This window comes from Podarcis bocagei, assembly GCF_964188305.1.
Source record: "Podarcis bocagei genome assembly, chromosome: 1".
NCBI lineage: Eukaryota > Metazoa > Chordata > Lepidosauria > Squamata > Lacertidae > Podarcis > Podarcis bocagei.
Window position 1 is genome coordinate 139,325,675 of NC_138125.1, and position 25,017 is coordinate 139,350,691.

The 25,017-nt window shown below is 46.0% G+C and overlaps 1 protein-coding gene across 2 annotated transcripts in view; it reads right to left on the bottom strand.

The window, feature by feature from the left end:
- SPAG16 (sperm associated antigen 16) overlaps positions 1 to 25,017 on the bottom strand; it is a 466,237-nt gene that overhangs the window by 138,794 nt on the left and 302,426 nt on the right. The gene's annotated exons all lie outside the window — the stretch shown is intronic.

A 25,017-nucleotide genomic window follows, 5' to 3' on the forward strand; every position in this document is an offset into this window, starting at 1 on the left:
TTATAACCAAACTGTCCCAAACCAAAATTACTAGAGAAGAGAAATTTTGTCTTTTTCACTACCACTTCAAACATCTTCAAACAGCCCACAGTGAGCATTCAGCACAATTTTTCTACCACTCGTATTCTAATTACCTACCCAGTTGCTCTAACTAGAAAGAGAAGTAAAAGGGCACCTAGATATCATTGTACTGGCGCTGAACGAACTTTCTGTTGGACAGGTGGAGTGAACAACCATGTCTTTGAAGGTTTATCTATTATCCCATGGAGGTCCTATGAAGCTGCATCTGCATTCTAACAATATCTGGATATTCCTGCCATGCCCAAGAAGAGACATTGCATGTTTTGAACACTTATCTGCAAATATGGGTATGCATTTTTTCTGAACAGCAGATTTTTCTAAATTGCTATTTGCAGATTAGTTTGGATCCTAAGCATACTGCACATTGTTCCTCATTAAAGATAGTCAGTGGCAACTGTTCAAGTAACTTGCATACTGTGTACAACCAAAGCCATATATTTACTTTAAAAAACAGGAAAGAATTGGGTTGGAACAATGATGAATAATATACATGTAATTAAGAGAAGCTAAAGTGAAGTATATATATCTTTAAGGGGAAAATAACCATTATTTTATGAGGAGTACATTGCTATAAATCTAGCATTAGCTACTTGATAGGAATAATCATGTAATTTATGGAGTAAAGCTAATCTTGTTAATTGAAGTGAAGGGGATAGCCAAGGTACTGGTAGAGATGAGTATACAGCTCATTTATCTTCCTGCTGTTAACTCTTAACTCCCTCTTAACTCCCATCATTTCTCCAACATATACTGCTGTTTGGTTTTGCTCCTTATATGATCTTAGCAACTCTAACGGCTAAAGTCAAACTTATCTAGATGTTTTATATTATATAAAATCTCCCATTCCACTATAATGTACAGTACTTAATTTAGCTTGCTCGAAGTCAAGATGGCAATGGCTACTGAAATTCTGGTTTTCTTAGTTGATCTTGTGGAAAACCTCAGCCTTGTAATAGTGTAATGCTATTTATTTGTTTATTGGTTATTTATTTATTGTGTGAATCACCCATAAAACATCCTGAACCAATTTAACAATAAAAACTTATATAAATGGAATTTCAGTCCAATGTGGATAAAATGTGAGGTAAAATGCTCCACTTACAGGGCTTATGAACCTGCTCCTTCAGCAAAGTACAGCCCCATCCAAAGCAGGCAAATGACCAGTTATCTGGACTCAGGAACTTCTCACTCATGGTGTCTCCACCTTGCCAAGATTCAGACTCAGTTTTTGGCCCTCATGTAGCCCACCACTGTGTCCAAGCACTGGTATAGGGCTTGCATGGCTTTTCCTGATTCAGAAATTACAGAGAAATAGATCTTGATAATGTCAGCATATTGATGACACCTTATCCCAGATCTCCCAATGACCATTCCTAATGTGTTCATGTAGATGTTAAATAACATTGGGAACAGCATAATAGGCAGTGGCCCCCCGCAGCACAAGTGCTATGTGGGTAGGTGGGTGGGTGGGAAATCACCCAATGCTATTTTCTGAAATCAATCCTGGAGAAACAGTGCCTTCAATACCCATCACACTACATTGGTTAAAGAGACCATGGTCAATGGAATCAAAACCCACTGAGAGTTTAAACAAGAATAATAGGATCACAATAACATTCTTCTCTCAATAATGGTCATCCATTAGGTGGGGCAGCTGATTGGGACAGCTGCTGCCATGCACCTGGCCTCCTGTCAGCTGTGTTGCTGTGCTTGCTATGATAACAGGATGCCGGAATAGATGAGCCATTAGCCTGATCCAGCAGGCTCTTCTGTTCCTGCAGCTGTCACACCACAAATCTTTTGATCACCTACCACAGAAAGAGCGTATTTGTCACTGGGTGGCAGTTGTCAACAAGTACGTTGGATCATAGGGACACAGGTGGCACTGTGGGTTAAACCACTGAGCCTAGAGCTTGCCGATCGGAAGGTCAGCGGTTCGAATTCCTGCAACGGGGTGAGCTCCCATTGCTCAGTCCCTGCTCCTGCCAACCTAGCAGTTCGAAAGCACGTCCAAGTGCAGGTAGATAAATAGGTACTACTCTGGCGGGAAGGTAAATGGTGTTTCCATGCGCTGCTCTGGTTTGACCAGAAGTGGCTTAGTCATGCTGACCACATGACCAAGAAGCTGTCTACGGACAAATGCCAGCTCCCTCGGCCAGTAAAGCGAGATGAGCGCCACAACCCCAGAGTTGTCCGCAACTGGACCTAACGGTCAGGGGTCCCTTTACCTTTACCTTTAAGTTGGATCATTGCTTCTTTCAAGACTGCCAGCACCACTCTCTTACACAAAGATGCACCTCTCATGTACCCTCAACTAGCTCTGTGAAGCGAAGGGTCAAAGGAGCATATGTTTAGGCTCATTGTTGCAAGTGCCTTGTCTGTGTCATCAGGCCATATCAACTAAAACTGATGCCATAATATCCTACTGTGCTGGAGACTATTCTGGAAATTGCAAAAATGTGGCTCCAGTAAAATTGCTACGGAAGGGAGCAAATCTATTCTGAAAGGGCCTTGCAAACAGGCCACAGTGGGCTTTGAAGGCCCAGAACTCTGCTCCTTGGGCTTCAAGGGGGTTATCTGCTCTAGCCAATAGAAAACCGCCAAGAGCATTTCCTGAAGGTGCACCATCTGAACTGACTTTAAGGAAGTCCAGTTCTACCTCTTACTATTGTAATTACAGCTACTATTCAATTAGACAGTTGATTTAACAACTATCCTCATCAAAAAATATATGATGAAATAGGTAGGTTAAAAGAACCTCCTTTCCATTATATAGATTCTATCATTTTTTTAGTGTTCCTGACTAATCAAGTTTATAAATTTAACTTGGGGCAACATTAGACCTTGCCAAGGAATATTCTCAAAGCTAATTTGCAAAAGCAACGTTTTGCAATAGATGTGGATTTACATATGAAAAGAAAGAAATTTATAATAACTCCTAGCTATTGATAGGGCTACTAAACTATGCAAACCTTACAATTCAATTCTCTTAAGGGTGCCGTCCATATCTTTTCAGCTACAAGCCTGAATTAAATCTGGAGATGTAAGTTAGGTCATACTATTTCCATCAGACTTCTAAGTGCATCAACATTTTATCATCGATAATGAACCTTTTGGAACCAAATATATATAACTAGTGTGCTTTGGACTAATATTTTTGGCTTGTTGCTTTTTTATCCAAATATCCTAGAAACTATTAGATATAAACGTAAACCAAAATTCTGTAAATAGGTCCTTATAGTTCCATGGATCTAGATAAATGCCTGGCTTCACACATTAACTTGGATGGCTTTGAAGGGGGACTAGACAGATTCATGGAAGGCAAGGTATTTGTGGATATTATGCCATGATTTTTAGCTGGAATCTTCATGCCCAGAAGCAGAGTCCCACTGTGTGCCAGTTGGAGGGGAGCAACAGAAAAGGATCAAGGGGGTGGTGAAACTCCCCTATGAAGAAAGGTTACAGCATTTGGGACTACAGTGGAACCTCGGATTATGGCAGGGATCTGTTTCGGAGGCCCCGTTGCAACCTGAAAATGACGCACATCGAAGCACTGCCTTTGCGCATGTACGAAGCGCATGCGCAAGCAGTGAACCCGGAAGTAACCCATTCCCATACTTCCGGGTTTGCCGCAGACGTTCGCCGAAGCGGACACAAGCGGAGGCGGACGCAGAATGAGATTTGACTGTATTTAGTTTAGAGGAAAAAGTGAAAGACAGTTGTGGCTGCATAATTTTTAGTGTTAAACACCACCCCATCTCCAATTGGAGTGAGATTCCAGGGGCTCCGGGTATGTGTTTTCTTCAAAAGCACAGACTGTAGTGTCTCTGTGATATATGGTTTTATTTATAAATATATACATCCTGCACCTAGATGGAGGGATTGCAGGTCAGTCACAACCTATAAGTGTCTGGCTTCCCCCTTAAGAGCAGCTTTGGATTAAAAGGGCAGCGAAAAGCCATCCTCTGTGTCTCTTAGTTCCAGCTGGTCATCCCCAGCTCACTTGGAGTTCTGCCCCTCCTCGTCCTCCTCGCTGCTCACCAACTCCAAAGACCTCCCCATAGACATGTGTCATTCAAAGTTGAAACCCTAAACCTGGCCTTTGCCTTTGCCCACTGGCACCCAGCAAAGAAGGGGCCCCTTGCCTGGCAGCCTTGTCCTCTGATGGGCCTTGTCCTTGATGAGCCATCACTGGCTTTTGTCCCCTGCTAATGGGTTAAACCACAGAGCCTAGGGCTTGCCGATCAGAAGGTCGGTGGTTCGAATACCCGCAACGGGATGAGCTCCCGTTGCTTGGTCCCTGCTCCTGCCAACCTAGCAGTTTGAAAACACGTCAAAGTAGATAAATAGGTACCGCTCTGGCGGGAAAGTAAACAGTGTTTCCATGCGCTGCTCTGGCTCGCCAGAAGCGGCTTAGTCATGCTGGCCACATGACCCAGAAGCTGTATGCCAGCTCTCTCGGTCAATAAAGTGAGATGAGCGCCGCAACCCCAGAGTTGTCCGTGACTGGACCTAATGGTCAGGGGTCTCTTTACCCTTTAATGGCCCATCCAACTTGCTGGCTTGGCTCATTAGCATAACAAAATCCAGGTCATTTCCCTGTTTGGCAAAGTTTAATCAAACCTTCATTAATTCTAACTTTTGCTAAATGCAGGAATTATGAGGAGGATCTGGCACCCAGGAATGTATGGCAGTGGTTTTCAACCAGTGTGTCGTGGCACCCAAGGGGTGACATAACTGGGCTCCTGAGCCCCACAGAGGTGCCACAGAAAGAATGTAGTTGGTCAAGGGAGTTGTGGACTCAAAAAACGTTGAAAACCTCTGATGTAGGGGAATTTGGGGGAATAACATGAGGATGTTACTTTTTTGCAGTTCAGTTGCTTATGTGTAAATGAGCAAAGGAAAGCAACCAAATAGCTTAAATTCTACAGCCTACCTAATAGCAGATTAGCACAGATGAGCTTCATATCCACGAAGAAGCAACGTTTAAACTTTGTGTGAAGAGAAAGGAGAAAGGTGAGGGGTATGTCTGTCTGTCAGGGCCACCAGTAAAACCTGAGCTTGAGCAGCTGACACACTCTCAAGAAAAACAAGAGCAGAGAGAAGGAATTGAATGCTCCGCCACCTCTTCCCTGCTAGACAGAACAATTAAGGAGGTTTTCCTGACCAGATGCATGTCAGATGCTTTGTATGTGAGGCGGAGTTCCCTGTGTAATGGAGAGCTAAGCCATCTGGATAGTAAAACAATGGCATTTTATAGAAAAAAAGCTTTCTGAGCTAATATTTTCTTCACAGTTCAGTTCAAAAGGAACAAGGACATGGGAAGTTTAGGAGTGGGGGCTGTGTAGGTGGGGGAGAGATGGCGGGTGATTCTGAAGTTGGACTGGCTCAGAAAACCAGCTAAGTCATTTTCTCTCTGTCTCTCTCTAAAAAAAATTGGCTTATTAACCTGGAGAATCACTAATCTCTAGCCATAAAACAAAAATAATAATTAATTGCAAATCATCTATAGGAATTGTATACAAGTCTTAGTCTCTGAAAGTAGAACCTTTAAGATCTAATCAAATTTAAACCAGAAGTTCCCAGTAAAAATTAAATAACCATTATTTTGGAACTAATAGCTAGGAAACAAAAGTGATTATATATGCACCTGAGGGTAGATACTGGTAGAAGTATTAAATTAGGTGAGAAAATATTATTAGAAGGTATGTAGCATGTTGCTGAATATTTATCAGAGGACAGGTCTTCTGTGGGTAACTATATTATTTGTTAACATTTGGTCAGCCTAAGTCATGGTCCACATTGCATTTTCACAGCTGAAGCTATAAGGTTTCCATTATTCTTTTTCATTGTAACCAAAGTATCACTGTAAATTAACATGCACCTCTAAACTACTCTGGTTGGATAAATACAAAAGACTGCTTCTTTGTAAATATTTAAGGGAAATTTTCACTATCTATCCCCAGACAACCCCCAGAGCAGCCCCACAAAGAATTTTCTCTCTCTTCTTACACCATTGGGGTAGCAGTGGGGAACAGGTTTCTAACCTTTCCTTTTCTCTGGCCCTGTCATTTCCTATTTGGAGATGAATTTTGAATATATGGAGAAACACTCAGTAATGTCAGTCTCCATCTGCAATCTGAAATGCTACAGCCCAGGCGGAGATTGACTGCCCCTAAGAACTAGGCCTAAATTGCATGTGAGGTCTTCTATATGAAGGTCACAAAAGGGAAGCTAAATTTGCTCTGCAGCTTTAGTTGCAGCTTGCCCATTGAAAGTGATTGTTTCTTTAATTGAAGGGAATTGCACTAGTCTTGCAAGGTTTAGTCTTAATAAATGTAAATAATTTTAAAAATTGCCAGCTTGTATCCAGCCTGCTAGTATTTTATTCTATGAACCAACCTGAGATCTTATGGTGAAGGTTGGGATATAAATCTTAAGAATAATAATAATAATAACCCAGCCCATTTTCATTGATTGTTTTGCAGTTTAGTTTTGTATTTCTCAGACTAACCAGACTAACTCTTGGTCTTTCTGCTTGCCTTTTTAAACTACAGGGAATGCATTAGCTCTCCTCCAGTCTTCACAAACTATTCCAGTTCTCCGCTATATAATGCTTTGGCCTTTGAACTCTCATTGAACACAGCATGAACGGAGTTATTACTCTGCGTATGCCACCAAACAAAAAAGATCCCAACTGTTCTTTCCTTAATTAGGAATTGGGGTGGGGGTGGGGGATAAACCATGTTCGTAGGCCAACATACTGAAAGTACGTGAAAGTAATTTAAGTGAGCCTTTAAGGCTCTCATTTAAAGCCTCAAAAACAACAATTTATAAGAGAAATGCTGACAAGCCACATCTGTGGTATTATAATATAACCTGATAGCGAGATAAATGTTTCATGAATTAGGAAGTTGAAAAAGCTTCTCAGTTCAGCTTTGTTCTCCAGATTAAAGTGAAATATGTTGTCGTCTTCTATCAACACTTGCATTTCAAATACTGCAGCTTCTAAAACTCTTTAAAAAGATGGTACTTGACCAGACAGAAGGACTGTTTCCTCTACTTAGTACTGCAGGACTATTCAAATTCTAACCAAGACAGAAAGTTTAACAATAACAAAAACTGGGATAAGAAGCTGAGCAGTCAAGAAAAGCTTAGTACATTGAGCAACCCTATTTCCCAGTTAGCATTTTAAAATGGAAAAACAAACAAACATGCCATTTCCCCCAACTCCGCCAGATTCTCAGTCCATCCAGCCCAGCATATTGTCTACTCCATTTGACAATGCTTCCCAAGGTCTCAAGCAGAGGTTTCTCCTAAACACAGTTCTTTCTCTTAAATGATTAAGATTTACTACATAGAGTTATATAAGTTCTAACATGGTGAAGGCTAACATTCCTCCACCTGCTGTTCATCTATGTATATCTTATTTTTCCATAGAAGCAAATTATTCCTAGTCCTCCTCATCCCAAAATCCTAAAGAAAACATGCCATGGAAGTTGCAACATTATACACACTTATTGCACATCCCCAAAGCCTTTTGCAAAGTCCTACTGAACCTCATTTGCTTCTGAGTAAAAATATAGAGGATTGCACTGGAAAGCACATAGGCGATGACTGTATGTAGTGGCCAGTAATGACTGCTCCCCGCTTAAAAAGGGGGGCGCCCTTTGTGTGGACGCGCGGAGCCCTAGATCTGGAGCGGCCCCATCAGCATAGGCTTGGTTTGCCTTCCCTCAGGTGGGATACCTGGAGGTCTCCGCCTACCTCAGTCAGTTGTCCAATCCCACCTGGGGGAAGCGTTGCCAAGGAGACCAGGCCAGGTAGGGGAGGGATTACCTGCCCACACAATAGAGGGAGGATCTTACCTGGGAATCCTCACTTGGCTCCAGAGCTTCTCCCACCCTACCCACCCTCAGTTAATGTCTTATTTGCAGGTTAAGTTTTCTTCACAGGTATGCGGGCGCTGCTACGTTAAGGTCGCTGTTAAAGGGCCGGAAAGGAATTTCCCTGCATTGGCAGGTTTCACCTTTCCCGTAGCAAAATGTCACATCTTTGGCGGTATCAGGCCTTGGGCGGAATCCTTTAGTCCATCTTCCTCTTTGCGGTAGCGATACCAGGGTTCCCCGTTAAAGGGGTTTCTGAAGGGAGGCTTTGACTGTACGCCGAAAGGTCGTCATTGCTGTCCCCTGCGGTGGCGGCGTAACGGGGGCGGCTATCTCTGCTTGAACATATGTTCTCCAGAGCCGGCCCATCCCCCCCCCACACACACTGGATAACCCTGAAGCTCCCTAGGTCCCCGGCTGGGGACTGGGGAGGGAGAACGCCCAATGCCTGAGCCAAGGTCTACCCACATTGGAAATTTAATAAAGTTGTGGCCAATTTAATCCCATAGCATGTTGTCTCGAGTCGTTATTCCACATGACGGGGGGACCGCTCGGGATCTGGGGACGCCGCCTGTCCACGCAATTCTCCAGCTCTCTCCAGCATTCTCTGCCAGCCTCTTGGGGGCAGTGAATCATAGAATCATAGAGTTGGAATAGACCACAAGGGCCATCGAGTCCAACCCCCTGACAAGCAGGAAACACCATCAGAGCACTCCTGACATATGGTTGTCAAGGCTCTGCTTAAAGACCTCCAAAGTAGGAGACTCCACCACACTCCTTGGCAGCAAATTCCACTGTTGAACAGCTCTTACTGTCAGGAAGTTCTTCCTAACGTTTAGGTGGAATCTTCTTTCTTGTAGTTTGGATCCATTGCTCCGTGTCTGCTTCTCTGGAGCAGCAGAAAACAACCTTTCTCCCTCCTTTATATGACATCCTTTTATATATTTGAACATGGCTATCATATCACCCCTTAACCTCCTCTTCTCCAGGCTAAACATGCCCAGCTCCCTTAGCCGTTCCTCATAAGGCATCGTTTCCAGGCCTTTGATCATTTTGGTTGCCCTCCTCTGGACACGTTCCAGTTTGTCAGTGTCCTTCTTGAACTGTGGTGCCCAGAACTGGACACAGTACTCCAGGTGAGGTCTGACCAGAGCAGAATACAGTGACACTATTACTTCCCTTGATCTAGATGCTATACTCCTATTGATGCAGCCCAGAATTGCATTGGCTTTTTTAGGTGCCACGTCACACTGTTGGCTCATGTCAAATTTGTGGTCAACCAAGACTCCTAGATCCTTTTCACATGTACTGCTCTCAAGCCAGGTGCCCCCCATCTTGTATTTGTGCCTCTCATTTTTTTTGCCCAAGTGCAATACTTTACATTTCTCCCTGTTAAAATTCATCTTGTTTGTTTTTGCCCAGTTCTCTAATCTGTCAAGGTCGTTTTGAAGTGTGATCCTGTCCTCTGGGGTGTTAGCCACCCCTCCCAGTTTGGTGTCATCTGCAAATTTGATCAGGATGCCCTTGAGTCCATCATCCAAGTCGTTGATAAAGATGTTGAATAAGACCGGGCCCAAGACAGAACCCTGTGGCACCCCACTAGTCACTCTTCTCCAGGATGAAGAGGAACCATTGATGAGCACGCTTTGGGTTCGGTCAGTCAGCCAGTTACAAATCCACTGAGTGGTAGCATAGTCAAGACCGCATTTTACCTGCTTCTTTACAAGAATATCATGGGGCACCTTGTCAAATGCCTTGCTGAAATCAAGGTAGGCTACATCCACTGCGTTCCCTTCATCTACCGGGCTTGTAATTCTGTCAAAAAACGAGATCTGGTTAGTCTGACATGACTTATTTTTCAGAAATCCATGCTGACTATTGGTGATCACAGCATTCCTTTCTAGGTGCTCACAGACTGTTTGCTTAATGATCTGCTCCAGAATCTTCCCTGGTATTGATGTCAGACTGACTGGGCAATAATTATTTGGCTCCTCTCTTTTCCCCTTTTTGAAAATAGGGACAACATTTGCCCTCCTCCAGTCTGCTGGGACTTCGCCTGTTCTCCAGGAATTCTCAAAGATGACTGCCAGTGGTTCTGAGATCACCTCTGCCAGTTCTTTTAATACTCTTGGATGCAGTTCATCTGGCCCTGGAGACTTGAATACATCTAAACTAGCCAAGTATTCTTGGTACTATCTCCTTAGTTATTCTGGGCTGTGTTTCCTCTGCTGAATCATTTGCTCCAAATTCTTCAGGTCGGGCATTGTTTTCTTTATCGGAGAAGACTGAGGCAAAGAAGGCATTGAGGAGTTCAGCCCTTTCTGTGTCCCCTGTCTGCATTTCACCATCTTCTCCTCTGAGTGACCCCACTGTTTCTTTGTTCTTCCTTTTGCTACGAACATACCCATAAAAGCCTTTTTTGTTGCTTTTAACCTCTCTAGCAAGCCTGAGTTCATTCTGTGCTTTAGCTTTTCTGACTTTGTGTCTACATGTGCTGGCTATTTGTTTGAATTCCTCTTTGGTGGTTTCCCCCCCTTTCCATTTTTTGTACACATCCTTTTTTAATCTTAACTCAGTTAAAAGTTCTTTAGATAGCCACCCTGGCTTCTTTAGGCCCCTTCCATGTTTCCGTCTCATTGGTATTGCCTGACGTTGTGCTTTTAGTATCTCCCTCTTAACAAACTCCCAGCCATCATGAACTCCCTTTCCTTTTAGTATTACTGTCCATGGGATCTCACCCAGCACTTCCCTAAGTTTTATGAAGTCGGCTTTCTTAAAGTCAAGAAATTGAGTCCTAGTATGCTTGGCTGCTCCTTTCCGCTGTATAGTAAACTTCAGAAGAGCATGATCACTCGCGCCTAATGATCCTTCCACTTCTACCCCACTAACCAGGTCATCAACATTGGTTAGGACCAGATCTAAAATGGCTGTTCCTCTTGTTGCTTCTCCCACTTTCTGGACAATGAAGTTGTCTGCAAGGCCAGTGAGGAATCTGTTGGACCTTATGCTCTTGGCTGAGTTTGACATCCAACAAATATCCGGGTAATTGAAGTCCCCCATTACTACTATCTCCCTTCCTTTTGCATGCTTGGCCATCTGTTCCAGGAAGGCATCATCTATGTCCTCCGTTTGGCTTGGGGATATATAGTAAACTCCCACAATGAGGTCTCTTGTTATTCTTCTCTCCCTTAATTTTGACCCAAATGCTCTCACTTTGGCTTTGAGGTTCTAAATCCTGGATCTCTTCACAGGTATACACATCCCTGACATATAACGCCACTCCTCCTCCTTTCTTGTCTGGTCTGTTTCTCTGAAATAGATTGTATCCCTCCATTATTACATTCCAATCGTGGGACTTATCCCACCAGGTTTCAGTGATGCCTATTATGTCATATTTAGTTTGCTGTACCAAGAGCTCAAGCTCATCTTGTTTATTTCCCATGCTTTGCGTATTGTGAACTGAGGGGCTTCATAATTCTTAATACAGTGGTGCCCCGCAAGACGAATGCCTCGCAAGACGAAAAACTCGCTAGACGAAAGGGTTTCGCGGTTTTTGAGCTGCTTCGCAAGACGAATTTCCCTATGAGCTTGCTTCGCAAGACGAAAAACGAAAACGTCTTGCAAGTTTGTTTCCTTTTTCTTAACACCGTTAATACAGTTGCGACTTGACTTCGAGGAGCAACTCATAGAACGCGGTGTGGTAGCCTTTTTTGAGGTTTTTGGTGATTTTTGAAGCTTTTCCAAAACGTTTCCGACACCATGCTTCGCAAGACGAAAAATTCACTAGACGAAAAAACTCGCGGAACGAATTAATTTCGTCTTGCGAGGCACCACTGTAGTCAGACTTACATGTGGATATTTTTTGATGTGATGAAGAGAGTAATACATAGCCAGGATTTTACTCATAGGCGTAAAGTTAAGTCCATGGTTTAACCTGCAGTTAAATGGTGAACACACTGGCAGAGCACATTAATGTTTTACTTCCACATGCACATTATCAGTGGTTTGGAAAGTGCATATCAGACTTGTCAGGGGCTGCCTCAGGTCTCAGCTCACAAAAGACCAACGCCAAGCTCTTCTTATATACAAGGATGTTTATTGCAGTTCATTATTGGTTCCACAACCGAGGCGTGCAGCCCCGCGTCTCTTAGCCTAGACGTTTGAAGTCCCCTCTGAATCGGTCCCGCCTCTACACCAGTTTAAGAGGCTTGTGCTAGACCACCTCTTCCTGTCCTTTCTTTTCCGCAGGGTCTTTCTGCCCCCCTGGGTTCCTTCCCTCCTGCTTTCCCCTGACGCGGATCCCTCAGATGCCTGCTCCCCCCTCCTTCGTGCTTTGGGGCCAGGCTCCTCCTCCGGGCTCTCTGCATTTCCGCGCGCCTCCACATTTGAACTTGGCGCGTTCGCTACCCCTGACCTTCCTTTTGACAGTTACACTACTCCCTGTACTACTCTCCGCCCCTTCCGGCAGGACGTCCTGCCCCGATCTCCTTCCCCTGTCTCCTTCCTGCTCTGCTCCGTGTGTCACACTGGGAACTCCACCCTTCTCACTCCGTTTCTCCTGGGAAGCCGACCCCGATCTCCCACTCCCACTCGGGGTTTCCCTGCTGCTTCCCTGCTCCTGGCAAGTCCCCCCTGTGACCCCCCTTGGCTTGACCAGGGGCGCCCCCTTCTGGGAATCCTCCGATTCACTTGAGAGACTCATGGAAGACCTCAAGTCATTGTCATCCTCTTCCTCACTGTCCTGGGATTCTTCCCCATCGCTCTCCGTCTCCCCCCTCACCTGTGCCTCTGTCCCTGAACCCCTGACAAGACTGTTAGATCAAATCCATACAACTGCGATCTAGCAAATGTATCAACATTAATAATAAAAACCAAATTAAGAGTTATTTTTAAAAATAAAGCTTTAATTATGAATAGCAAATTTGCTAGAACTCCACTGTGTGTCTGTGAAATTTTGTATGCCTACCCACTGTTTCAAGCTGAACTTATTATTAAAGCAATTGTTAAAATTAGCATCTCAGGGATTGTTGTTGTTGTTTAGTCGTTTAGTCGTGTCCGACTCTTCATAACCCCATGGACCAGAACATGCCAGGCACTCCTGTCTTCAACTGCCTCCTGCAGTTTGGTCAAACTCGTGTTGGCAGCTTCAAGAACACTGTCCAACCATCTCGTCCTCTGTCGTCCCCTTCTCCTTGTTCCTTCCATCTTTCCCGACATCAGGGTCTTTTCCAGGGAGTCTTCTCTTCTCATGAGGTGGCCAAAGTACTGGAGCCTCAGCTTCATGATCTGTCCTTCCAGTGAGCACTCAGGGCTGATTTCCTTCAGAATGAATAGGTTTGATCTTCTTGCAGTCCATGGGACTCTCAAGAGTCTCCTCCAGCACCATAACTCAAAAGCATCCATTCTTCGGCGATCAGCCTTCTTTGTGGTCCAGCTCTCACTTCCATACATCACTACTGGGAAAACCATGGCTTTAACTATACGGATCTTTGTTGGCAAGGTGATGTCTCTGCTTTTTAAGATGCTGTTGAGGTTTGTCATCACTTTTCTCCCAAGAAGCAGGCGTCTTTTAATTTCGTGACTGCTGTCACCATCTGTGGTGATCATGGAACCCAAGAAAGTAAAATCTCTCATTGCCTCCACTTCTTCCCCTTCTATTTGCCAGGAGGTGATGGGACCAGTGGCCATGATCTCAGGGATAGCACAAGGCTTCTACATACAGTCATTCAAGCACACATTTCTCAGGTGACTCAAGCACATACAGTATATAGGGTATATATGGATACCCTACATATTTCAGTAAATAATATGAAAGTAGTCAATTTCTTGATGCAATCCCCAACCTCTCTCATAATTCCCATCAATAAGTAAACAATAAAGTTATAAAACATATTCTAGATCACATTCTATCTTTCTGTCAATTTCAGAGAGATCTGATCAGTGGTTATAGAGGGGGGGGATGTACACAAGGCCAAGGATCTCAAGAGGGACAGAAATGCAAATTTCATGAAACTTTGAAGTGCTATAAAATTAAAACCGTTTGAGATAGAGGGGAAAAATTAAGGGGGTTTCTTTCAACCATAAGGGAAGAGTGTACACCAAGTTTCATCAAAATCCGAGACATGACCGCATTAAACTGCCGTGGAATGACCCCAGTGCTAGTAAGTAGCAACCATATAATGTTTCGGTTCTCTCTCTCTCTTGGTTTCACCAGATTTGCAACAATAATAATATTTTTGTGTTTTTAGAAAAGACATAAACATGTATAGACTGTGCCACTTTAAACTGGAGGTTCAGAATAGTACGGTAGAATGTTCTTATGTTAAAATATCCTTGTATATAAATAACTAGCATATCAGGGAGACACTAGGATAGGAACATGTTTGCTGGGTTTTGTTTTGAAAGCTGTTTTCTGTTGAGGAGCATTCAGTAATGTGAACCCCCACACTCTAAAGTGTCACAGCTCAGACAACAGGCTGACCACTTTCATCACAGCTAAGCCCAAACTGCTTGCCTTCATATACATCTTTTTCTTGACATTCTTATTTCCATTTGCTAATAACTTTATAATTTCAGATATTATTTCTATGTAAAAAAATTACACATCATTTTGGGTGGCTGACAATTCAGAGATTGACAGGAAAATACAAAAAACACTATGCTCCATCATTGTTAGAAAAATAGTCTCATTGATACAGGTTAAGGAACAGAGGGCTCCTTAACAATAGCTAAAGCCCTTATTAGATCATATAAATAACCAAGCCAGCCTGCAAAAGATTGATCATAGCTTTTAAAACATTTGCAAAATCTGTGTTTAATTAAAATCATTTTAATATGCAAATGAATCCTAATCACTCTCATTTTTTAATGTTAGTCCGCCTGCGGGGGTCCTAAACAGCTCTAAATAGCTTCAGTTGTGGTTCGAGGACCCGACCCCCGTGTGGTGAAATAAAGACACAAGGACACGTGATATATGGTTAATGGGCAAGAAAAGGCCACAACTTTATTGGTTACAGCAATGGAAAAGGTATTGGCTTAGGCATTGGATGATGGGTTATTCAACCAGTGGGTGGAGCCTGTCGATGCTGATCCGACTCTAAGCCCACCCCTGTTGTCACCGAGGGCCGTGCCAAGGCCTCCCGCCAAGCAGGCATCGGACGGATACACGACCCCCAGATTCCTTTAACGGAATACCCCTAAAAAACAGAAGGCATAGGCGATGGCCACACCTAGCACTTCGACACACCACAACACATTATTCCAATGCCTAACCTACCCGCCAATACCGCAAAAAAGTTGTGACGATTGCTACGAGGTAGGCGAAAAAACCAAATAGCCTAGTGCCAAGTGGAAAAATTCCTACCCGGCCCCCCAAGCAACCAGGGCGACCAACCTAAGGTCCATAGCAAGGCCAAAAAACCTAAGCCCTGACTAAAAGGGAGTGGAGGGTGGGTGACTTTCCGAAGAGGCGACGAGGGAAAAATGAGGCCGGGGAAAGGCTGGCGCCGCAGCAAAAAGCTGCTGAACACGCCCCCTCAGCAGCACCTGGTTGGGTGGCACACAGAGGGGGCGTGGGCGCCAGCCAGGTGAGTTAGAGGCAGGGGGCTACGCCCCCTGCAAGGCGGAGCTCGGGCTCCCGACCACAACCACTCCCCTCTCTTTCAGGGAGGAGAGTCTTTGTGGTTCGAGGACCCGACCCCCGTGTGGTGAAATAAAGACACAAGGACACGTGATATATGGTTAATGGGCAAGAAAAGGCCACAACTTTATTGGTTACAGCAATGGAAAAGGTATTGGCTTAGGCATTGGATGATGGGTTATTCAACCAGTGGGTGGAGCCTGTCGATGCTGATCCGACTCTAAGCCCACCCCTGTTGTCACCGAGGGCCGTGCCAAGGCCTCCCGCCAAGCAGGCATCGGACGGATACACGACCCCCAGATTCCTTTAACGGAATACCCCTAAAAAACAGAAGGCATAGGCGATGGCCACACCTAGCACTTCGACACACCACAACACATTATTCCAATGCCTAACCGCCACCCGAGCCAAAGGCTCGCCGCCAATACCCTCACTGCTGCAACCAATCCCGAATGCTTTTACTGACACTAGCTAGCCAAATGTCGCTCCCCAAGTCCGAAAGGTGGACACCATCATTCCGGTATAGCGCTTGGTCGCAAATACGAATACGATCATGCCGGATGACACGGCCAGACATAAAGCACACCCAACGGGCTACCGCCCGATTTACGAGTTTCCTGGTTCTTTCAATGGCCAAACAATTTTGCGCTCCGCGCCACTCAAGTCTTTTTAAGAAGGAGGACCAGAACACCGTCGTTCTGGGGCACAATGCTGCCAAAGTATTCAAGTCTCTTTTAATGCTCCCCAATAAGTCCACACTTTTTCTGCTGGTTAGGTCATTCTCTCCCAACTGTATCACGATGGCGTCGGGAGGGCCAAAATTGGCTACTTTCTCCCGGAGCAACGGCATCAGCTCCTCCCATCGCATGCCTCTTCTCGCAAACCAGGAAACTCGGACATCATTTGGGAGGCCAAGGTTAGGTGCCAGGCCGCAACTTGCTGCGCGTGCGCGGGCCCAATGAACAATACTGTGACCGCAGATCCAAATATTTCTTCTGAGCAACGCTAGGGGTAAAGACAGAAAAGACGGCAGGTAAGTGGGGCCCAGCGACTGAAAGCGTACTAGCGAATGTAAGACTTATAAGCATTTGATCTCCACCGGCCCATTTCTTTGATCCTATCCGCCGGTAGCCCTAAGTGCGCAGCCGTGGTTGCGGCACCAATCCTAAAAGAGTGCGCAGCGTACTCCTGGGCAGATAGCCCACAGTCCCCAATTGCCTTGCGCAGCACCCTGGTGAATTGGTATCTCGACATGGGCGACCCATCCTCGTGAATCAAAAATGGACCTGGGCCAGGCGGCCTAAGCTCGAGATACCGCCTAGTGTCCTTTACCGGACATGGGCCCTGCTGTGTTGATGCTGAGAGTTTCACCAGGACACCCTTGCCGGCCTGATCGGTTTTGGACTGTCGTATGAGCACTGACACGGAAGAACTAGACAGCTGCACATCCTCACACTGGAGTCCGCGGTTTGAACCCCGTGCACTAACTTCAAACACAACCTCCCCAACCCTTAGTGCGCCGAAAAAGGCGATAGAATATGCTGCAGAAAAAAGGCGTGCTTCAAACCTGGACCAGCAAATCAACCTTAGTTTTTTACGAATTTGAGACAGCAACCCATACGAAATCGGCTTACGGCCTTCGTCCCTGGGAGGCTGTAACCTGCTCCATCCCTCGATTGCCCTACGTATCATGAAGTCGCAACACGGGTCATGAGCGAATGTAGCTTTTGAGAAGAAACTGATAGCTGCTACATGAATTTTTAATGTTTTTGGGGCACGCCCCAGGTCGTCGAGATGTGAAAGGTACTGCAAAACGTCGTCTGTGGTGGGAGGCACATTATATGAGAGCCCGGATAACCTAAACCTGAAACCCATGAAATCGCTCCAGGCCTTCTTGTAGGACCTGAGCGTGGAAGGTGCTACGGACGCTAATACTCCCTGTATCACTTTGCGTCTCCAACGTTCCACAGGTACTCCGGAAAGGGTTCGGGCAACTGTTGTGCTCCAGGTGCCAGCGACCGGAAGCGAGGAATCTGGAATCGAGATAAGGCATCAGCTATATCATTCTTGGCTCCAGGTACAAATTTGGCTGAAAATATTATATTGTACTCAAGGCAACGGAGGACGAAGGCCCGAAGAAGGGAGGAAACCCTCTCAGACCGAGATGACTGCCTGGCAAGAATGTTCACCACCGCCAGGTTGTCGGTCCTGAAGCACACACGATGGTCCCGGAACTCCTCCGTCCAAATGTGAACAGCTACCACTATAGGAAAGAACTCGAGAAAGGTGAGATCCCGTGTGATGGCCTGGCCTAACCAAGCCGCCGGCCAACGCTGAGCACACCAACGCCCCTTGAAGTACAGGCCGAAGCCAATGGATCCGGCCGCGTCCGATTGTACCTGGAAGTCTGAAGACAAGTTCAACACATCCTGCCATAGAGATACCCCGTTGTAATTCTCTAAGAAGGCCAACCACATCTCGAGATCTAACTTGACCGACCTTGGGAGGCGAACCCTATGGAGCGGGTGTCTAAGACCGACAGACAATCTAGTCAGGCGGGCACAGAAGGGGCGTCCGGGGGACACCACTCTGCACGCGAAATTAAAGTGCCCTAGCAACGACTGAATCTGCCTAAGGGTAATCTTTTTAAACCTAAGAGTGTCCTGAATTAATTCCCTAAGGGCTTCGATCTTTTCAACGGGAAGGCGTGACGACTGAGCCACAGTATCTAACTCAATGCCCAGGTAAGTGAGTAGCGTGGCGGGTCCCTCCGTTTTCTCGGCTGCAAGTGGGACCCCCAGGTCCTGCGCAAGGGCAGCGAAGGCCTTAAGTAAGGCTGCGCATTCCCCGGTGTCGGGGCGACCCACAAAAAGGAAATCATCCAGGTAATGCGTGACACCGGAGGCATTTGTCCTGAAGCGAAGGGCCCAGTCCAAGAACGTGCTGAAGGCCTCAAAGGCCGAACAGGCCACTGCGCAGCCCATAGGCATGGCCCTGTCAACGTAATACTTTCCTTGAAATTTGAAACCCAGCAACCTAAAGTCGCTGGGGTGGACTGGGAGAAGGCGGAAGGCCGATTCGATATCGCACTTAGCCAACAGCGCCCCGCGTCCAAAACTACGGATTAACTTGACTGCCTGGTCAAAAGATGCGTACTTGACTGTGCAAAGCTCAGGTGGGATAGCGTCGTTAACCGAACCGCCTTTCGGGTAGGAGAGGTTGTGAATGAGTCTAAATTCCCCGGGGGTCTTCTTGGGCACAATACCTAGTGGAGATATGTGAAGGTTTGGAATTGGAGGGCTGTCAAACGGGCCTGCCACCCTGCCTGCGCTAACCTCCTTGGCTATCTTACGTTCGGCGACTTCCGGCCTTTCCCTGACTGATTTTTGGTTTGGTGAATCTTTCGCAATCAAAGAACCTGCAATAGGAATTCGAAACCCGCTGGAAAACCCTTCACGTAGATAGGATGCAGCTTTTTTATCTGGGTAAAAGGCCAAAAGGTTACATAGGGGGGCCAGCTTGATAGGGGAGAAGGCCAATTCCAGATTCATCTCATCTCCTGTTCCCAGCTGCGGGGGCTCCCCTGGGACTGGGATGATGGAACCCCCGGCCACCCCGAAAGGGCTGCTTCCCTCCCTTAAAGCAGGATGTAGCGGGGTGAGCCCCACCGCATCTCTCACATTCATGCAGGTATCTACAAGATGGCCTCTGGCATGACCCTTTATTGTACTCCCAGCATACGCGACGCCTGTAATCCTTTCTCTGCTCATTCCTGGCCGACCGATATGGGTCAACTGGTTTCTTCTCCACGTATGGGCCAACCGCCACTGACCAAATGCCGCTCTCAATCTGATCCCAGCGTGCCAGCGGGATCCTGGAAGCTTTTCTCCGAAATTTCTTGTCGTAGCTTATGGCTGCAGCCTCCCCGGACAGGGCGCAGGCCGTGCGGATATGTGAAAGGTAAGCGACAAGGTGAACGGCCCTCTTGGGGTAGGCAGCAACAATAGTCCCCATAAAGGCCTGAAAACCATCAAGCCAGTTTTCGAATGTCCTAGGTACGGAAGGATGCCTGCTCCTTTTCTTACCGTGGGAAGGCCTCTTTTCCCCCCTGCCCAACTCCTCAGCCGGGGGCACTAACTTAAACATGTCCACAAACTCTCCATTTAAGATTTTCGCACGTAGCTTGGGGGATAGATGATCACCTGGTATAACATCTGAGGTTGAGTAGGTGGATATGGAGGCGTCTTTTACCAGAGCCCCATCCTTCCACTCTTGGGTCCCCCCGAACCTTTTTCGGTGGGTATTGGACCTCCTAGAAAGAGCCCAATCCGGGAGACCAGACACTTCCTCGCCCTTCCCCCAGTAGGACCCCAGGGACGCGTCGCTATCATAGTCCGAGGAAGAAGTACCTGTATCATCGTCTGAGTCGTCCTTTCTTGACTTGCCTTTCCTGCAGACGTGCTTTTTCTTCTCGCGCCTCTTACCCGAGGGTTTCTCCCCCGATGCTGCAGTGGTAGCGTCCTCCACCTCCTGTGGTTCGTCATCCTCGCCTGCTGAAGACCCTGAATCCGGCGACTGCGCCCTGGGCCGCTTGTCCTGCGTGCGGGTAGAAGAGCTGGGGGCAGCAAGATCGTTATTACGAGCAGACTTAGAGCGTGCTTTTCCCCCCCGAGCGCGAGGCGCAGAAGCCAAGGCCTGCGACTGGGACCTGGTCCGTACCGGACCCGGGCTGGAATCCACAGCTGCCCTAGCTCCCTGAGCATCCTCAAACAATGCGGTGGACGTACAAGGTAATTCGTCCCACCGGTCAGATCTTGAACCCCCAGGAATCACCTGGGTCTCAGGGATAACGTCGGGCGAAGAGGGGGGGCTAGGATCGGGGTAGCGTTGTTCATATTCGTCGATAAATGATCTAAAAGCGTTAAGAAAGTGGGAAACGGGCTTTGCTTTATTGCCCTTCCGCTGCTGCCCCCTGGCTGTGCTCCCCCCAGCGTTGCGTGTGGCTTCGGACACATGTTTTCTCTTAGGAGCCATGAGTCCGCCTTGTGCCCTAATACCGCAACGGTGCTTGATAGTGTGTGAGTGTGTGTGTGTGTGTGCAGATTTATGTGTATGTATATATATGACTAATACTTTCCTAATGTATATATGTTTCTGTTTCTATCTATTTATTATTTATTATATTATTATAATTTTTGAATTTTTTTTTTTTTTTTTTAAATATATGATATTATTATTTATTTATTCTAATATATTTATTTATTATTGTTGTGGGTTTTTTTTTTTTTTTAAATTATTTATTTATTTATACAATTATTATTATATTATTAATGTATCTCCCGGAATTGATTGGGTTAGTAACCAAATGCAATACCAATATGAATTTGAAATCAATCTGCTACTCTTACTATCCCCAGGATTAAAGAATATTATGATAAATTGTCAGTGTCTGGCGATGTCCCTAATTGCTTGACACAGTACAGTGTATTAGGATTGCAGCTGCAAGGAACAAGCAAGGGGGAAATAAACAACCACTAACACTACTAAGGAAAGAAAACAAAATGCAAGCAGCGCCAACTGCTCAGGCTTATCACTCTACGAAACAGGAAACTGCCAGCAGTTTGGTTGCCGAGCAACAAGACAACAATCCCAATCCCCCCAGCAGCCTAAACAAAAGGTATTCAAAGAGTGCAGCAGAATTAAAAGACTCCCTCCCTCAGGAGAAACAGCCCCTATTCAAAAGCCAGAAAGCTGCCGGTGAAGAAACAATAGAACAATAGCTGAGCTGCCAGGTCCCCCGGGGCTAGCTGGGAGTAACTTGTTACCTCTTTACAAATGCAAATGCTGAAAACAATACCTAAAGTAGTGATCGTTTGCTGCCCAGCTTCCAACAGTGTTACTGTAACAATCTAGAAACCAACAATAGTATTACTAAGAAACCCAAGCCTCTGGCCAGTAGCCACAAAGGAGGGGGGGGGGAATCCCAGGCCCTAGGGGGGTATGTAAAACAGGAAAACTGTAACAGGGGAGGGAAAAAACCTCTGAACCCTAGCTCAACACAATTCAAGCTGTTGAGGAGGCCTTAAATTATTGCAAGCAATGCTGCTGTGTTGATAGAGCAAAGAAAGGGGGGCCCTGCTGGTTTTCAGCAGCCCAGTACACACCCTTAGCCACTGCCCCCCGTAGAACTCAATATGGAGGAAAGGAAGGGCAGCAGGAACACGTGAGCCTAGCGCTCTATAGGAAAGTCCGATGCTCTACCAACTGAGCCACCCAAACTTCCGCACACCCAACTCAAGACGATTTAAATTGCTGCTAGAGGCTTGGTTTTTTTTTTTTTTTTTTTTTTTATTGTAAGCAGCAGCGCTGGTGAGTCAGTAGAACCCCTCCCCTACGAGGGAAACAGAGCCGGGTTTGAGGGGAGTGCGGGTAAAACGCAGAAGAAGAAGGCCCCCAAAACAGTGCCCCCCAAGGTAAAATATCCTGGAACGGAAGCGGGAGGGGAACACGTGGGCCCTACGCTGAAAATGCCACACGAAGCAAAGCAGGAGAGGAAAAACAAAGCAAAAGCCAAACCTAACCACTGACACTAGGGCAGAAGACAAAGAAAGGGGGGGGGGCACCGAACCAGCGGGCAACGGAACCCTGACCCAGACACGACCGAGAAAGGGCACCCCGGGACCCAGGCAGTAACACCGGCTATGTATTCGACTCTCAAAGCCTCTTCGAGGTGCTACCCAGTGGGCCAAGCGCCTCCGTTACCTTCCTAGGGGTGCGCACTGGGGCTAAAATAAATGCAACGAACCAACAAACAACAGCGGATGCGCGCGTCAGCTGTTGGGCGGCCCAGGACGGCTTAGCGGCAGCAGAAATTTGGGGGGAATTCCCGATGGGAACAATAAATGCGCGCGTCAATAGTCGGCCCGAAGCGGCCTGGCGGCAACCGAACAGCGACGAGAAACCAGAGAGAAAATAATACCGCGCGTCAGCTGTTGGACGGCCCCAAAGCTGCCTGGCGGCTGCGGCGCGGTCAGCAGAAGCACGGGGGTGAACTATTGGCGCGCGTCAGCTGTTTAGCGGCCGGGAGTGGAACCGGCGGCCGCCGGGGTAGTGCCCACGTGGGCTGTAACCCAGACTCCCTACTAGCAGAGATATGTTTCAAAAATCCAACGCACACCGACCGAAAGCTAGGGGGGGGGGAGTAGGCACAAAGAAAATATACTCAGGAGCAGCTGTGAAGCCAAGGGTAAACAAGGGGAAGCAGTCGCGCCAGAATCGCACGGAAAAAACAAACACACCAAACACTCGGCCCTAGCCTAAGCCGCAGTAGAGAATAACAGCCTCAAAGACTCAGCCAAGCCTCAGATAAAAACACCCTACTCCAAAATACTTCCCTGGCTTCAGGTAGCGGGAGCTCCTATCCTTGACTTTCCGAAGAGGCGACGAGGGAAAAATGAGGCCGGGGAAAGGCTGGCGCCGCAGCAAAAAGCTGCTGAACACGCCCCCTCAGCAGCACCTGGTTGGGTGGCACACAGAGGGGGCGTGGGCGCCAGCCAGGTGAGTTAGAGGCAGGGGGCTACGCCCCCTGCAAGGCGGAGCTCGGGCTCCCGACCACAACCACTCCCCTCTCTTTCAGGGAGGAGAGTCTCTGTGAATATGTTTAATAGAATCACTGCAGAATTTGCTACTGCAGAGGAAACATTTCAGCTATGCATGTAGTAAAGCTCTCAAAACTGCTTTTGTGTCTACAATTTAGCCATGAAGGTCAAAAAGGTGTTCAGTGAAGCATAAATCTAGATCTAGGGACCCCTTCGTACATTTTTATACAGGGTAATAATTAAAACACTTTTCAATGCAAGCAATACCTCTGGGGGCTTCTTTTGAAGAACAATCTGTCCTTGGTGATTGTAAAGACTGGTCTATAATATAGAAAACCGACAATAAGAAACTGATATCATGTCATCATTTCTCTCAAACATTCCATCTTTGCAAATATAAGAATATTGGCTGAAAGTTTTAGAAACAGAGGCACCATATCTGAAACAAAGTGGAAGTATCCACTTTTCTTTTCTTTTAAGCGGAATAGGCCTAGTAGACCAACTGAAATGAGATAAGAAAGGACCTCCAGGTCAACCACCCACATGGCAAGCCATTTCTCTTGGTCAGGAGAAAACCCGTTTGACAATTCAAGAACAGGTTGTGACGGCAACACACCCTCAAACCCGCTGATGGTATTGGGAGTGTGGAGAAGATCCACAAGCTCACTGGAAGCCTCCCCTTGCCACAGATGGTTTCTGGTTTTGCTTGAAGGAAGAGAAAAAAATGATTTCAAAAATGTGTAAACTGTTACTAGAATGGGAAATGATCGATTAACTGGTTAAATCGGCAATGATACAATGGGCTAAAGATCTAGGACATAATACAGAAATGGATGCATGGGAGAAGTTGTGGAAAATTGTCATTAAATTTACTGCCTGTTGTACTTTTAAAGAAAATTATATGAAAATGATGTATTGATGGTATCTAACACCTAAGAAATTGGCTAAAATGTATAAGAAGGTTAGAAATAATTAATAGAATTGTAAACAGGTTGATGGAACTTTCTTTCATATGTGGTGGGCCTGTAAGAAATCAAGAGCATTCTGGGAAATGATATATGATGAGATGAAAAATACGTTTAAAGTGCTTATACAAAAACCCCCACAAAAAAACAGAAGCCTTTCTCTTAGGGATTATTGGAAAAGAAGTTCCAGAAAAAGAGTGGATAGGATTCCTTATATAAGTTCCAAAGAAGAATGGATAAGGAAGGCGATAGACTGTGCTGAACTGGCAAAGTTAACAGCCAAAATGAGAGAACCTAATGATGATTGCTTTGTGGAAGAACGGAAACCCTTTTCGAACTATTTAAGGAAATATTACAGTTTGATGAATAGTTTGATCAAAGTCCTCCTTCCAGTTGTGTGGGAAGAGCAGGGAGCACACAAGACCAGGTCTCACACCACTTGTATGTGAAAGTGGTCAGTGGATGATCCTTGCACCTTCGTAGACATAATATACAAGTCTTGCCTCTAAGAGCCACAGATTAAAGAACTAGGCAAGGAGAATACCAAAGCCAAACATCCCACAAGATTGCACTTGAGTGCTCTCTTCCACACTATAAATAATACTCTCATTAAAATTCTGCCTTGGATGAAAGGCAAGTCCATTAGTCTGGCAGCTAATTTTTACTGGCTCCTGAGATGTATGCATATTAAAAATGCAGCTTTTGTAATTGCCAGACATCAACTACCTAGTCAACGCTCCTCTTGGAGTTTTTAATTATTTACTTCATTTGCATATACATTCCAATTTATGATCACTGTTTAGTTATCAAGGGATCTTTTTGGTAATTTCTCTTTTGAATTCTATTTA